Below are 16346 nucleotides of genomic sequence, written 5' to 3'. Positions count from 1 at the left end.
GAATCCGTGCCCCCTATCCCGGGACACAAAACTTTCCCGCAGCTGCTAACTAACCAGATTCGTTCTTTTCTTATCTCACCTCTATGCTCCGTGCTTGTTTTCGTGGGTTCCGTGGAGCTGGACTTCTCAGACCGGCGGGAATTTCTCTCAGATAAAAGCCGGCTTGCTGAGGAATATTCCTGCTGATGAAAATTTCCAATCTGAAGAAGTCCCCGGTCCAGTTCTCCCCGTGCGGGTTCCACCACTGTTGCCGGTGTATTTTGGTTCTGAAAAAAATCTCCGGAGCAGTTAGTAGGGGTGAGATAAGAAAGGGTTTATTTGCCAAGGCAATAGGTGATATAGACGCGCGCACCGGCCGTGCCCGAGAGGTTACATTTTATAGCATTATCCATCCAATCCCAGATGTGTCCACCCTTTGGCCCTTCCTCTGGACCGCCCCGGGTCCTCCCCCTGAGAATTGGGTCTGGGGTCTTTTTGGGACCACCTACTTCATCATCTTCAGCTTCATCAGAGTACAAAGGGTATATTGTCACCTAGTTTTTGACCGTACTCTGTGGTTTAGGCCCTGATACGCTGTTCTCCAAACAGTCTGGGCCTTTACCTTGACAAAAGACTAAACACTGCTACTGGATTCGGGGGTAGGTTGATATAGAAGGCATAGAATGGGGTAAAAGGGTTAGGGAATGTGTAAACAAGGGAAAGGAACAAGGGACAGAGGGGTTTCTGCTTTTAAAACCTACCTATAAAATTTACAAGTCTTATAACTATTAGAAAAATAAAAAACCATTAGGGGCTTAAGGCATCACTATACATATGTATACAAATACACACAAGAAAGTTTGGGGTTCCTGATGAGAGTTCTACTCAGGTAATGAACAGAGGACTGGTTTGATGTGTCACACAACTGTGGGGACCATGAATGTATGTTCTGAGCTTTGCTTTATTGTCCTGGTTTGTAACTGCCTGCCTTCCCTTTGGGGGGAACACAGGCCTCTATTTTGCACAGTCTGTTTTGTTTCACTTGGCAGTGCAGACTAGGGGCAGAAGAGTTTTTGAAGCCAAACAGCTCGATGCAGATTCAGTTCCTTTAGTGGTGTCTAAAACTCAGGAGTTGGACTCCACGGTGCCGGTGGGACCCTCCCAACTCAGCACGGTCCATGATTCCATCAAGTCCATCTGTCAGCCCAGCACTGCCCCAGCAACCCCCAAACCACTAAAGCGTGTCAGCCATGGCCAGATGCAGGCGCCTCTGAAACACCTGCCGGGGGGCTGGCTCCGCCTGGGCAACCCATTGCAGTGCCCGAGCCCCCCCGAAAAACACAGCGAGAAACCTTTGTCCAGGAGCTGACCTGAAGCTCCCCTGCCTCAGCCTCGGGCCACGTCCCCCGCTCCTCCCAGCGCAGGCTCCTTTCCAGCAGCCCCCTCGGCAGAAGGCGGCTCAGGGCTCCCCTCTGCCCCCCCGGCCGGCTCCGCTCCGGCCCCGCTCCCGCCACGGCCCCGCTCGGCTCTGCACGGGGAAGCAACGCGCCCAGCCCCGGCCCGACACCCCCGGGGGCCGCGCACCGGGGGTCCCTGCCCGGGGGTCACTTGCCAGGGGTTGTTCACCGCGGGTCATTCACCGGGGGTCCCTCCGCAGGGGTCACTTACCGGGGCTTCTCCCCCGCGGGTCGCTCACCGGGTGTCACTTAATGGTGGTCGCTCACCGGGGGTCGCTCACCACCGGCAACTCGCCGGGGGCCGCACACGGAGGGGTCCCTCCCCCGGGGCCGCGCACCGGGGGCCACTCGCCGGGGGTCTCGGGGCCGCTGCCCGGGGTCTCTGCCCGGGGGCCGCTCAGCGGCAGCGCTCCCGCTCCCGGCCCCGCCCCGCCCGCTCCCACCCAAACCCCACCAACCGCCCCTCTCGGCCCCGCCCCCGCCCCGCCCAAGCCCCGCCTCGCCCCGCCCACTCCGCCGCCTCCCATTGGCTGCGCACGTTCGGCCCTGGAGCGAGGAGCGCGCGGGGAGCGTTGCCTGGAAACCGGCCAGGGAATCCCGGGAATCCTCGAGGCGCCGGCGCTGCCCCCCCACTCCTGGAGCAGCGGCCGGGCCCGCCCGGGGAGCGGGCACTCAGCGCCCGGCTGCGGCCGCCAAAACGGGCAGGGAAGCAGGCGCGCGGGAGGCGGGCTCCGGGCCCCGGGCAGCGAGGAGCCCTTAACTGATATTTGGCTAAAGAGTTCTTTTCTTGTTACCTTCTTTAAAAAATAAAAGCCACAAGCAGAAAGGCGATCTCCTAAAGTCTTGTAACCTTTTAAGTCCACTTGTTGCCACACAACAATAGCATGCCAATATCACATCCAAAGATACAGAATCTTACAGAGATACACACAAATAGATATCTATACATAGGTATGTGTATATATACATATCTATACAAATACACACAAGAAAGTTTGGGGTTCCTGATGACAGTTCTACATGGGTAACAGCGGACTGGTTTGATGTGTCATACAACTGTGGGGACCATGAATGTAAGCTCTGAGCTTTGCTTTATTCTCCCGGTTCCTAACTGCCTGCCTTCCCTTTGGGGGAAACACAGGCCTCTGCTTTGCACGGCCTGTTTTGTTTTACTTGGCAGTGTAGACTAGGGGCAGAAGAGTTTTTGGAGCCAAACAGCTCGATGCAGATTCAGTTCCTTTAGTGGTGCCTAAAACTCAGGAGCTGGACTCCACGGTGCCGGTGGGACCCTCCCAACTCAGCACGTTCCATGATTCCATCAAGTCCATCTGTCAGCCCAGCACTGCCCCAGCAACCCCCAAACCACTAAAGCGTGTCAGCCATGGCCAGATGCAGGCGCCTCTGAAACACCTGCCGGGGTGCTGGCTCCGCCTGGGCAACCCATTGCAGTGCCCGAGCCCCCCCGAAAAACACGGCGAGAAACCTTTGTCCAGGAGCTGACCTGAAGCTCCCCTGCCTCAGCCTCGGGCCACGTCCCCCGCTCCTCCCAGCGCAGGCTCCTTTCCAGCAGCCCCCTCGGCAGAAGGCGGCTCAGGGCTCCCCTCTGCCCCCCCGGCCGGCTCCGCTCCGGCCCCGCTCCCGCCACGGCCCCGCTCGGCTCTGCACGGGGAAGGAACGCGCCCAGCCCCGGCCCGACACCCCCGGGGGCCGCGCACCGGGGGACTGTCCCCGGGGCTCACTCACCGGGGGTCCCTCCTCGGGGGTGACTTACCGGGGCTCCCTCCCCGGGGTCACTTGCCAGGGGTTGTTCACCGCGGGTCATTCACGGGGAGTCCCTCCCCGGGGGTCACTTGCCAGGGGTTGTTCACCGCGGGTCGCTCACCGGGGGTCCCTCCCCAGGGGTCATTTACCGGGGCTTCTCCCCCGCGGGTCGCTCACCGGGTGTCACTTACTGGGCGTCGCTCACCGGGGGTCGCTCACCAGCGGCCACTCGCCGGGGGCCGCACACGGGGGGTCCCTCCCCCGGGGCCGCGCACCGGGGGCCACTCGCCGGGGGTCTCTCCCCCGGGGTCTCTGCCCGGGGGTCGCTCACCGGGGGCCACTCGCCGGGGGCCGCGCACGGGGGGTCCCTCCCCCGGGGCCGCGCACCGGGGGCCACTCGCCGGGGCTCTCTCGCCCGGGGACCACTCGCCGGGGGTCTTGGGGCCGCTGCCCGGGGTCTCTGCCCGGGGGCCGCTCAGCGGCAGCGCTCCCGCTCCCGGCCCCGCCCCGCCCGCTCCCACCCAAACCCCACCAACCGCCCCTCTCGGCCCCGCCCCCGCCCCGCCCAAGCCCCGCCTCGCCCCGCCCACTCCGCCGCCTCCCATTGGCTGCGCACGTTCGGCCCTGGAGCGAGGAGCGCGCGGGGAGCGTTGCCTGGAAACCGGCCAGGGAATCCCGGGAATCCTCGAGGCGCCGGCGCTGCCCCCCCACTCCTGGAGCAGCGGCCGGGCCCGCCCGGGGAGCGGGCACTCAGCGCCCGGCTGCGGCCGCCAAAACGGGCAGGGAAGCAGGCGCGCGGGAGGCGGGCTTCGGGCCCCGGGCAGCGAGGAGCCCTAAAAAGAACAAAAGTGTTGGAAGAGAGGGAACTCATCGCACCGTCACAGAACAGGCTGAGGTGGAAGGGACCCACGAGGAGCGTCGAGTCCGAGCCTTTGCCCGGCACAGCACCGACCGCAAGAGTCACACCGTGTGCCTGAACTCTGCCAGATCACAGTCCAGCATCAGCTTCATGTGCCGTGAGGCCCCACGTGTGTGTTTGCTCCCCGTGTCTAGTGGGAGAGATGACACTCCCTTAGAGTGGAATAAAGATTATCCTAGACTGGAACTGGCAGCTGTGACAAACTGTATCCCGAGAGCATTTAACTGGTAGCAGTTTTCCCTGGGCTCTAGCTTGCTATTTATTATAGTTATTTGCAGACAGGAAAGGGGAGAGAATTAAAAAATCTCTTTCTCCTTGCCCTCTCCACAACAAGTTTGAGGACATGTGGGTGTTGAAACATAGCTTAACAAACAGTCCAGCCTTGAGAGAGCGGGGAGAGCACAGGGGGGCTCAGTTTAACCGTTTGTCTGGTTTTCTTCCTTTCTGAGGAGGATTTATTTTTCTTAGGTGGGAAATTGCCAAAAATAGACAGCAAAATCAGACTGCAGTTCAGAGATCACACTCTCATCTCCGTGGAACCAGATCAAGAGAATGCTGTGGGTACAGTGAAGCCACCCCTGTACATTTGGGGTGGGCTGGGGAGTGCATGTGAGGCATGTGAGTTGTTGCTCTCCTGTGCAAAAGGTCTATAAGGGTCATGCAGTTACACTGAGCTGGATCCTGCATCCCATTAGGGTTTCTTAGGATACTGTGGGGTTGTTTGTTGAGTGATATGGCACATTCCAACCTTATGTAACAGTTCGTTTGGATACACGTCCGGAATAAAGACAAGTGCCAGAAATACTCAAACACACAAAATATCTTTTATTACAGTGAGAATAATAATAATAATAATAAACTTAGCAAGAGGAATTAAAAACTAAAAAAAAAGGATACAAAATAACTATCTTATCGGGTGGCATTAAAGAAATACTACGAACAGCATTTAATACAGTATTAACTAGTGAAAAGGGATACCAAAAAAGGATCTTAACACAATATTATGGATAACACGATATTGGTTAGTAAAAAGGGAAACTAAAGGAAAAATAGTATAAGCATAAAAGGGGAATTAAAGGAACACTAAAAGGATATTAAAAAGTTTGTTCTCTCAGTTGCTTCCTGTCAATAAACTGTGCTTACCCACACAGACAGGCCAGGGCTGCCAGGATCTGCAGCAGCTGGTCGGTGCCCGTGCTTAGCGGGCGTCCCCATGGAACAACACAGTCTCCATGGCAGGATGAGGATCGCTCACCCCAGCAGTCCTGACACCCCATTTTATCAGCTCTACATTACACCACGTAGGGCCAGTACCCAGTATAAGGTGATGCCTGAGTGGCAGCCAAACCCCGCCTGTTCATCACCTGATAGCAACAGTCTGTGCATGCCCTGCTGTAGGGCAAGGGGCCAGCGACCCCTGCCCACAGAATCTTCCTCCCATCATCATCTTTCTCACCCCTATGGTCGACCTCTATCACTGTGTTTCAAGGGTAGATGTATCTATCTTGCAATATGTAGCAAAACCAAGGAAGAACTCAGCTCTGATAATAGGGGATATCAGGCTGACTTGCTAAAAAGCACAATGGACCTTACAATTAGCTTGTGCCATGAAGTTACATTGTACCATACTCTGGCTGGTTTCACATCCTGATATGATTCCATTCTCATGCCTCTATGCTCCATTGATCATCTAATTCAAAAGTACCCCCGTTAAAATTTGCATTAAAAATCATTCAAAATTTTAATTCATCTTCAAACACCGAAATAGATTTGAAATGAGGTTAATGAGAATAGTGGGGGGGAAAAAAACACCCGAACCCAAAACCAAAACAACCCCAAAAACTGTTCATTTTTCCATTGTATTTTAAACAAGGAAGGTTTGTAGAGCAGCAGAAAACAGGACACGTGGGCAGGTGTGAAAGTCAGACTGGGGCTTGTTGCACTGGTTCCAGTGCTCTTTGCTTCAGTGTAACTGGTCATTTTGAGATGAGACTGGGGAAACTGGGCTGCCAGGGCAAAGACCACTGGCTGGCCCCACTGGTTTTTGCTGGGCAGTGGGTAATTTCTGCCTCACTTGTCAGAACCAGCCCACGGTTATCAGGGAATGGGGTAGTGGTGAATTTGGCTTTCAGACTAAACTGAGGTTAAACTTACACATATTCAAAAGAATAAACTGATGTTGGAGTGCAGATACTCAAAATCCTGAAGACCTTTTGAAACCTTTTTTGTGTGTCAGTCCTATGGCCAAAGCTCTTCCCGCAGTCGGGGCACTGGTGGGGCTTCCCTTACTGGTGGGTCCGTTGGTGTTTGGTCAACTTAGAGCTCTGAGTGAAGCTCTTCCCACACTCCCCACACTTGTAGGGCCTCTCCCCGGTGTGGATGCGCTGGTGCCTGACGAGGTTGGAGTTCTGGTTGAAGCCCTTCCCGCAGTCGGTGCAGCGGAAGGGCCTCTCATCCGTGTGCGTCCGCTGGTGCTTCAGGAGATGTGAGCTGGTCTGAAACCTCTTCCCACATTCCGAGCACTTGTAGGGCCGTTCTCCAGTGTGGATGCGCTGGTGGATGCAGAGGGTGGAGCTGTCCCTGAAGCTCTTCCCACATTCCCCACATGTGTGGGGCCATTTCCCAGTGTGGATGGCCTGGTGTCGGATCAGGCTGGATCTCTGCCTGAAGCTCTTCCGACATTCCCTACACATGTAGGGACGTTCCCCAGTGTGGATGTGCTGGTGGGTGAGGAGGGTGGTGCTCCTCCTGAAGCTCTTCCCACATTCCAAGCACCTGAAGGGCTTGTCACTGCTGGGAGGCTGCTCAGGGACCACCAGGTCAGAGCTCCCCCTCAAGCTCCGGCCGCCTTCCCGGCACAGGCTGGCTCTTTCCTCCTCAGAGCACCCTGGGCTGGCTTTGGAGCCCCTCCTGCGGGGGGATCTCCGGCCCTTTTCCTCCCCGCTGCCTTCCTGCGCCGGGGAGCCCTTCAAAACGGCCTCTCCCACCAGGGTCTCACGGGGGGATTTGTCCTCCGGGCTCTCCCTCCTCAGCTCGGGGCCTGGGGCAGGAAGCAAGAAGGACAGGCAGGGGATTTGCCTCCGGCCCACAGGGAAGGCCAAGGACATCCCCCCAACTCCGGCCCCGGCAGGACGGCGGCACCAGCGGGGTTGTCCTGCAGCCGGGGCCATGCTGGGCTGACAGAGCCAGCACAACACCCGCCCAAAGGGACACTGACTTCCTCCTCACCTGCCTGGGGGGCCCAAGGCATCTTCCTCTTCCTCGCAGCCTCCTCCTCCATCCGACCAAGCTTTGGGAAGGACAAATCCTGATGGGGACAAAACAAGGGCTGAGCGCGTTGGCTTGGGGGTTCCTCCTGCCCAAGTCCATCTCTAGAACTCACCGGGCATCCTGTGTCCATAAAAACCTCCCAAACACCAAGATTCAGCTCAGAAAAAGCCAAACCACCAGGATTCAGGCAAACAACCTCTCAGAAATAGCAAGATGAAGCCCCCCCCCCCCCCGACTGCAAAAAGTTGAGATTCAGGAAAAAAATACTCAAGAATATGAAAATCCTGTCTAAAAAAGTGCTCCCAAGCCTTCCCCCATTGTGGTCTGGCCCCTCTGTGGTTCAGAGGGTCTCCCCTGTCTGGGATGCTGGGGGTCCCACTTTTGGATGCTGGGACTGTTGGGGGTCCCAAGGGTCCGTTCTCCTCTGACTCTCACCTTCAGGGTGCCACGTTCCCAGACACTCCCCCTCTCCAGGTTCCCCACTCTGTTGTCCCAGGGATCCCAGGGGTCCCTGCTGTCCAGGTTTACCCTTCTCTGCCCCCCCCCCCCCATTTCTGGACTTTGCCTTTCCAAGGATACCAGGGATCCCCACTGTCTTACTGTGCTGCTCTGAACCAGCAGAGCAGCTGGAGAACAGATGGTGGTAAAGTGTAGTCAGTGCCAACTGTTTTAAGGTTCTTTGGCCCAAAGAAATGTGTGTGCCCTGAGAATAGGGTTGACACGTGAGAGGCTGCTCCAGGGCTCTGCAAGAGGCCTCGTGCTCTGCTCGGCCCCAGCACTGGCTGGTACCAACACCCCCGGCTGCCCCCGGCCCTGGGCAGCTCTGCTGCCACAGGCTGTGCCCTCACCGTGGCCCTGCAATGGCCCTGCCTGTCCCTCACCCGTGGCCCTGCCCGTGGCCCTGTCCCTTGGCTCTCTCTCTGCCAGCTCAGTGTGGGGCACACGGGCTGGGGGTCCCTCCCAAGCCCCCCGGGCAGCCGGCGTTGGCTGGGGGGATGTGAGGGCTGGGCCTGCTCAGCACAGCCCCGGCCTCGTGCCCAGCGCCTCTTTCCTGCCCCACACAAGAGCTTCCCGGCCCCCCCAGGGCTCCCCTGCTGCTGCCTCTGCTCCTGGCCCTGCCTTTGCTGCTCCCTTGGCTGGGGCAGCGGCTGCAGGGGGGGATGGCAGCAGCTTCAGCTCCACGGCACTTCCTGGGGGGAGCTCAGCCCGGGGGGACGGGCAGGGACCTGATGGGGATGGACAGGGGCCCAGCAGGGACAGCCAGGGCCTGCAGGGGAAGGCACAGGGACAACCTGGCCCCCCACACTGCCACGGCTGTCTCTGCTCCTCCTTGCAGGCTCCGTGGCCAGGCACAGTTTGTGTTCCTGGGTGCCCACCATCTCAGCACTTGGAGACGCTCAAATCAGCGCCCGCAGCTCTGCAGCAAAGCCCCAGCTCACCTGGCACACAGGGGATGGACACAGCACCTGCTCGGGGATGGGCACTCACAGCTTTGTTCCTTCCCCACCACGGGGCTCTCCTTCCTCAGCAGCACCTCTGCCTTGCACTTATTCTCAGCCTCACCTCAGGGACAGCTCTGGGCTCACCTCCGCGCCACTTCTCAGCCTCACCTCAGGGCCTGGGCTCAAGGACAGGAACCTGCAGGGAGGGGACATCAGGTGCAAGCTGAGGGCTGCCTGCTTGCACTGGCCTCTGGGCTTCTTTCTCCTTCTACAACCAGCCCACAACTTAGCCTGCTTTTCTAACACCACACATTTACAGACTGACCTTGGAGATAGATATGGACAGACATCTCTATCACCCTGGGGATGGAGCCTCAAGCATGTGCTGCCACAGGAATGGCAATCACAGAATCACAGAATCAGCCACGTTGGAAAAGACCTCCGAGATCATCAAGTCCAACCCTGGATCCAACCCCGCTGTGCTTCCCAGACCATGGCACTGAGGCCACATCCACTCTCACCTTCAACACCTCCAGGGACGCTGACTCCACCCCCTCCCTGCCCAGCCCATTCCAAGGCCTGATGACTCTCTTGGCAAAAAATTGCTTCCTATTATCCAACCTAAACCTCCCCTGGCACAGGTCCAGACCCAGCCCTCTTGTCCTACTGCTGCTTCCTGGCAGAACAGCCCCACCCCCACCTGGCTCCAACCTCCTGGCAGGGACTTGCAGAGAGTCAGGAGGTCTCCCCTGAGCCTCCTCTTCTCCAGCCTCAACACCCCCAGCTCCCTCAGCCTCTCCTCACACCACTTGTGCTCCACTCCCTTCCCCAGCCTTGCTGCTCTTCTCTGCTCCTGCTCCAGCCCCTCCAGGGCCTTCCTCAGCTCAGGGGCCAGAGCTGGACACAGCACTCCAGGGGTGGCCTCACCAGTGCTCACTCCAGCCCAACAATCCCTTCCCTGCTCCTGCTGACACACTCTTCCTCACACAGGACACCAGCCATTGGCCCTCTTGGCCACCTGGCCACACTCTGCCTCCTCTTCAGCTCCCTGTCCATCCCCACTCCCAGCTCCCTTTCTGCCTGCCTGCTCTCCAGACACTCTGGCCCCAGCCCGGGGGGCTGACGGGGCTTCTTGTGGCCAAAGGGCAGGACCCGGCCCTTGGCCTGCTGGAACCTCATCCCCTTGCAATCAGCCCATGGATCCAGCTGGGCCAGGTCCCTCTGCAGAGCCCTCCTGCCTTCCAGCACATCAACACACCCCCAGCTTGGGGTCACCTGCACATTTGCTGATGAAATGCCTGGTTCTGCAGCAGCTGCAGATGCTCAAGGGGGAGCAGGACCAAGTCAGGGGCCTGGGGGTGCCTGGGGGGCTTTGGGGTCCAGGAGGAGCTGGGGAGGGGCTTTGGGGATTGGGGGTATAAACCAGCACAGACCAGTACAGACCAGTACCTCCTCACTGCTCCCCAGATCTCTCCTGGAGCTGGGTCACCTTGTCCTGGGACATCTGAGCCCCCCCCAGTGCCCCCAGTACAGCCCACTGTGCTCCTGTCCCAGGGTGCAAGGTGATCCCTCTTAGAGGGGGGTTGGAAGGGATTTGAGGTGGGGACTTGGGGAGATTTGGGGGGATCGGGGGGGGGGGGTTGGATGGGGATTTGGGGGGTTTTGAGGGGCTTTGTGTGATTTTGGGGGAGTTAAAAGGGTCTTGGGGGCATTGGGGGGTCAAAAGTATCTGGGCGGAAGGAGATTAAAGGAAAAAAAGGGGAGTTGGGGGACATTTGAGGGGGTTAATGGGGCCTAGAAGGGGAGAGGAGGGCCTGCACCAAGAGCAGGTGAGTCCTGAGATCCCCCTCGTGTCCCCAAGACCCTTTCGGTGTCCCCAGTTCCCCCCTTGGCATCCCCAATTCCACTGTCCCCAAACCCCATCCCTGGTGTCCCCAACCCTCCATCTCACTCCAGGAGCCCCCCCGGACCCTCTGACCAAAAACACTCCTCCCCCCCTCACAGAAAGGTCAAGGACATCTGGGGACATGTTGGGGACAGTTGGGAGGCTTTGGGGGGCACTGGGGGATTACTGGGGGATACTGGGACACACTGGGGGGAACCAGGGGGCACTGGGAGGGACTGGGGGGTTACTGGGGGATTACCAGGACACACAGGGGGACACTGGGAGGTTACTGGGCCATACTGGGGGTTACTGGGTGCTCACTGTAGGATCACTGGGCCTTACTGGGGGGCAGTGGGAAGTCACTGGGACACACTGGCTGGTCACTGAGAGGGTTACTGGGCTATACTGAGGGTCACTGGGATATACTGGAGCACTGGGATCCCCTTACCCAGATGTGGTACATCCCCCTCCCCAGATTTTTGGGGGCACCAACAGGACCCCTCCCCTGGGAGCTGGGGGACCCCCTGAACCCCACAGCTGGGCTTTAGGGGACCCCCGGGCCCCCTTCCCTCTGGGGTCTCTGTGTGCTGAGTTTTGGGGGTCTCTGAGGCTCAGGGGGGGAATTGGGATCCTCTTTCCCTGAGGTCAGTCCACTGACACAGAGACCCCATAAAATTTCCTCAAAACCCCTGAAATCCCCTCAGAAATCCACCTCTGGACCCATCAAAACCTCCTTAAAGACCCCACAAATACCCTCAGAGACCTCATCCCCCTCCAGGACCCCCTAAACCCTCTCAGTGACCTGCAAAACCCACTTGGGACCCCCCAGGTCCTTTCAGGGACCCCAAAAACCCCCTCAGGGACCCTCAAAACCGTCTGTGACTTCTGAAATCCCTCTAGAAACCCAGAAAACTCCTTCAAAGACACCCCCTGCAAGCCCCCCAGGACCTCCCAATTCCCTCGGAGACTCCAAAACTCCCTCAGGGATTCCCAAACCCCTTCAGGGACCTTCAACCACCTCCCTAAGTCCCCTCAGGAAACCAAATCCCCTCAGAGACCCTCAAAAACCTCCTCAGGGACCCCTAAAAGCCCCCAAGGGACCCCAAAACCACAGAACAGCAGAAAAGCTTTCTGTAAAGGAAGAGAGCAGAAAATCTGAGGAGGAAAAATTGAAGCAAAGCAATAAAATCATCCTGGCCCTTGCAGTTTTTCCTTCACCTTTTTCTCACTTTTCCTTTTTTTAGGGTTATTTTTTTCGTTGGGTGGTTCTGATTTTTTTTTCCGAGGGACTTTCTCGGCAATCGAATCGAACATCCGGGTTCTTGGGAGGCCCCCGGGCCCCGTGGTCCCCGAGACGGTTCCAAGGCCCTGCGCTCTGCCTCTCGGGAACCCCCGAACCTCCGCGCTAAACCCTCCCGAGCCCTCCAGCCTTTCCCCCCCCAGCCGCGCTCCCCGCAGCCCCCGAGGGGATCCCCAGACCCCGCTCTCCCGCACCCCCCGCCAGCTCTCACAGACAAAGGCAGGACCCGCCGCCATCACCGATTCCCGGAAGTCAACACGGCGCTCTGCGTGCGCACCGCATTCAAGGAGCACCGCCACAGCCAATCAGTGCGCGGCCACGCCCCCGAACGCCATCGCCGCGCCTGCGCTTTGCGCGGGGCACCATGGGAGTTGTAGTCCTTGCGGCGGATCAGAGCGGCCATTTGCACGTGAGTGGAGTGAGGATAATACTTTTTTGGTTTTATTGTTTTTCTGTCTTTTTTTCCCTTCTCTTTTCTCTTTCTTTTTTCCTTTCCGTTTTTCTTTCTACTTCCTTTTTTCTCCCTTTTTTCTTTCTCTTTTTCTTTTTTTCTCTTTTTTCTTTCTTTTTTATTATTTGTCTCATTTTTTTCATGTTTTTTCTGTCTTTTTTTCTCTTTTTTCTCCTTTTTCTCTTTTTCCTCCCTTTTTTTCTTCGTATGGCCTTTTTGTCTTTTTTTTTTCTTTTTTCTTTTTTTTTACATTGTTTTCTATCAGTTGTATTTTCAAGGAAGATTTAAACACAGACCAAAACAATCTCCAGGTACAAATCCCATGACAAGAGATAATCTGCCATTGTTCCAGGTCCAAGAGGATTCCCAAGATCACAAACACTGAGATTTGAAGGGTGCCCACACAAAAAACAGCTTTCCCTGCTTTTTCCACTGGTAAAGCAAGTGTGGAAGGGGCACTTGGCCCCAGGCAAGATGCTTTTACAGCCACTTTAAGCAACACAAAGTGGATCTGGCTGGCAAATGGGATTATGCCCATTCTTTCAAGGAGGATTTGAAGAGTACACTGAGGGGAAACATTGAGGGTCATTTCTTCATCTACTGAAGGGATGAGAAGAGGGGGGAGCAGGTACTGTGGCCCCAGAGCTTCTCTCTGCTTAGGGGACACTTCTGTGTTTTCCTCTGTCCATTGAATTCCCAACAAAGAAGGAAAAAACTACAGGAACTCCAGTCTGGAGTGGCCAGGACATGTGGAAGTAGGGGAATTTTTCTTCCCAGCTGGGATTGAGAGTGCAATTTCACACTCCTTTGGAGAGCATTGACTGAGACATCCCATTTCTGCCCAGGGATCTCCCAGGGGGAACTCAATCCGGGCTCTGGGCAGGTCCCTGCAGGGGCAGCAGCTTCCTCTGCACATTTGAGGGGATAAAGCTGCTCTAACCCTGCACCCCAACTACTCCACAGCAATTTAGGACCTCTGAGGACAGTTTCCCACTGTTTCCAGCCCAGCAGAGACCTGAACACGTCCTGTGGGCACTGTGTGACCACCCCTGGCATTAACACCCTGCAGGAATGAAGACACTGACTGTAAAGACACTTGTCTACCTGGAAACCTCCACTTTCTTTGCTACTATACAGCAATAACATTTTCTATTCATATTGCAGCGACAGACTTAACAAATAGAATTGCATATATTGTGCTTTAGAAATTAAAATGCATTCCAAAGTCAGGCAATGCTAAACAACGAAAGTCTTGAACCCTCCCCCCCAAACCAGCCCCACTTTCTGCTTTCAGAACCAGCCCACTTCCTCACTCTCTTCACAAAGGGAGAAACTCTCTTTCCACCTCTGAAACAAAAATTCCCTCCCCAAAAGTGATCAGAAGAGTCTACTTAGGCACTACTGCAAATGGAAGTTGTCTAATAACCATTCCTTCTAACTCAGGAAGGGGAGGAGGTGAAGAAGGTCACAACAAATGTTTGGATTCCTTCCTCTTTGACGTCTTCTCTTCCCTATCTGATGCTCTGGGACATGTGCAGGGGGGTCAGCATCTCTTCAAAGATGGCTCCTTTCACATCAGAGCCCCTCAAACTGGCTTCCTGGAGGTCACAACCTGATAGGTCACAATTCTGAAGGGGAAAAGAAAAAGAAGTGTCAATGGAATGCACCCAGAACTCTGTTCAAAGCTTTACTGGAAGTCCATTTACCTGAACTCCATTGTACTCTGAAGCTGGAGAGGTCAGCCAAAAGCCAGCAATCCCCCAAATTACCAGCTGACAATAGCAGAGAAAGGAATAGGATGGAAAATGAATCCCAACTCACTTCCAAATCAGTTCCTGCCAACGTTGCTCCCCTGAGGTTACAGTTCTTTAGTTTGGCGTTTCTCAGCGTTGCAACTCGGAGGTTCATTCCTGTCATCTGACTGCCCTCCATGGCCACTCCTTTCAGACTGGCACCTGGAACACACACAGAAAGGGGTGCTGTGAGGAAAACCAGTCAGAAACACAGCAGCTGCACACTGGTGCTGCCTCAGAGCTGTGTGAATTGGAGGAGGACAAGGGGATTTGGGGCTGAGATGGTCACAGACTCAGTGCAGCCCTTGTGGGCCCTTCTCAGGGTTGGACAAACCACAGCTGGACCTTTTCTGGGCCATAGAAATGGACAAACACAGGCTTCAGTTGGCACAGATTCACAAGGCAAAAGCTTCTCACCTTCCAGATGAGCTTGAAGGCCTGATGGGTCCTCAGAGTTGCAGCCTTTCAGGGACGCTCCCTCTGCGTTGGAGCGCAGCATCTTCACCCCTGGCAGGTTGGCACACTGGCACAGACTGGAGTCACTGAGAGCCGGAAGAACAACACCAAAGACAATCAAGAAGACACTTTTAATTTCTGCTTTGGGAGTCAATCCTGTTAAATCATTAGTGTGAGGAGGTGTAAAAGCTTTGGGAACCAGAACAACTCTAGAATATATTTAAGAAGTCGATGTTTTACACCGCTCTGTTTGTTCCAGCTCCTCTCTGTTAACACAAGCCCAGCCCTCCCAAGCTGCAGCAGCTCTTCCATCCAGCACAGAGCCTGACAGGTCAGCCCTCTCCAGGCTGGCACAGCACAGGTTGGCACGGGCCAGGTTGCAGCGGCTCAGATTGGCCACCTTGAAGTTGATGTAGCAAAGATCCAGGTGGGAAAGATCCGCTCCACTGAAAGTGAGACCCTGGAAATCCCAAGGAATAAACACCCCAAAAAGGTTACAGAGGGGAAGGGGTAGGTCTGGACACAAAGTTATCATCATTGTGTAGACAGGTGTGCATTAATATTTACAGTGTGTAAATATCTATGTCTAAATATATGGATAGAAATGTATTAAAATATATCCTGTCTATAAATACAGACAGATACAAGATAGATACAGACACACACAGGTCCTGGGAGGAGCTGAAGACACCCCACCAGGGAAGGGGGCTTATAAAAAGGAGGGAGAGGGACTCTTGATATGGGCCTGGAGGCACAGGACAAGGGGCAATGGTTTTTCAACTGAAAGAGGGCAGGGTTAGATGGGAGACTGGGAAGAAATCCTTCCCTGGGAGGGTGGGGATGGGCAGGGATGGAATTCCCAGAGAAGCTGTGGCTGCCCCTGGATCCCTGCAAGTGTCCAAGGACAGCTTGGATCAACCTGCTCTAGTGGAAGGTGTCCCTGCCCATGGCAGGGGGTGGAATGAGAAGACCTTTAAGGTCCCTTCCAACCCAAACCAGTCCATGATTCTATATAGACAAATACACACAAGACCATTTATTCTACCACTTCAGACTAATGAAATCTAAATGCAAAGCACTCAAAAATTGTCCTTGGTTCATTTTATATTTAAACAAATGTAAGGGGGGTATTTTGAATTAGATGATCAATGGAGCATAGAGGTGTGAGAAAGGAATCATATTAGGATGTGAAACCAGCCAGAGTATGGTACAATGTAACTTCATGGCACAAGCTAATTGTAAGGTCCATTGTGCTTTTTAGCAAGTCAGCCTGATATCCCCAATTATCAGAGCTGAGTTCTTCCTTGGTTTTGCTACATATTGCAAGATAGATACATCTACCCTTGAAACACAATGCTAGAGGTCATCCATAGGGGTGAGAAAGATGATGATGGGAGGCAGATTCTGTGGGCAGGGGTCGCTGGCCCCTTGCCCTACAGCAGGGCATGCACAGACTGTTGCTATCAGGTGATGAACAGGCGGGGTTTGGCTGCCACTCAGGCATCACCTTATACTGGGTACTGGCCCTACGTGGTGTAATGTGGAGCTGATAAAATGGGGTGTCAGGACTGCTGGGGTGAGCGATCCTCATCCTGCCATGGAGACTGTGTTGTTCCATGGGGACGCCCGCTAA

At 55.5% G+C, this 16346-nt stretch overlaps 1 pseudogene; it reads right to left on the bottom strand.

The window, feature by feature from the left end:
* The window catches only part of LOC127462745 (zinc finger protein 883-like), a 161807-nt pseudogene extending 152402 nt beyond the window's left edge, over positions 1–9405 (bottom strand).
* Positions 9406–16346: the final 6941 nt, after the last annotated feature.

This window comes from Manacus candei, unplaced genomic scaffold (genome assembly GCF_025592945.1).
Source record: "Manacus candei isolate 608988 ecotype Guabito, Panama unplaced genomic scaffold, ASM2559294v1 h1tg000138l, whole genome shotgun sequence".
NCBI classification, from domain to species: Eukaryota; Metazoa; Chordata; class Aves; order Passeriformes; family Pipridae; genus Manacus; species Manacus candei.
The sequence above is the reverse complement of the archived record's forward strand: the minus strand, read 5'-3'. Positions and strand labels throughout refer to the sequence as shown.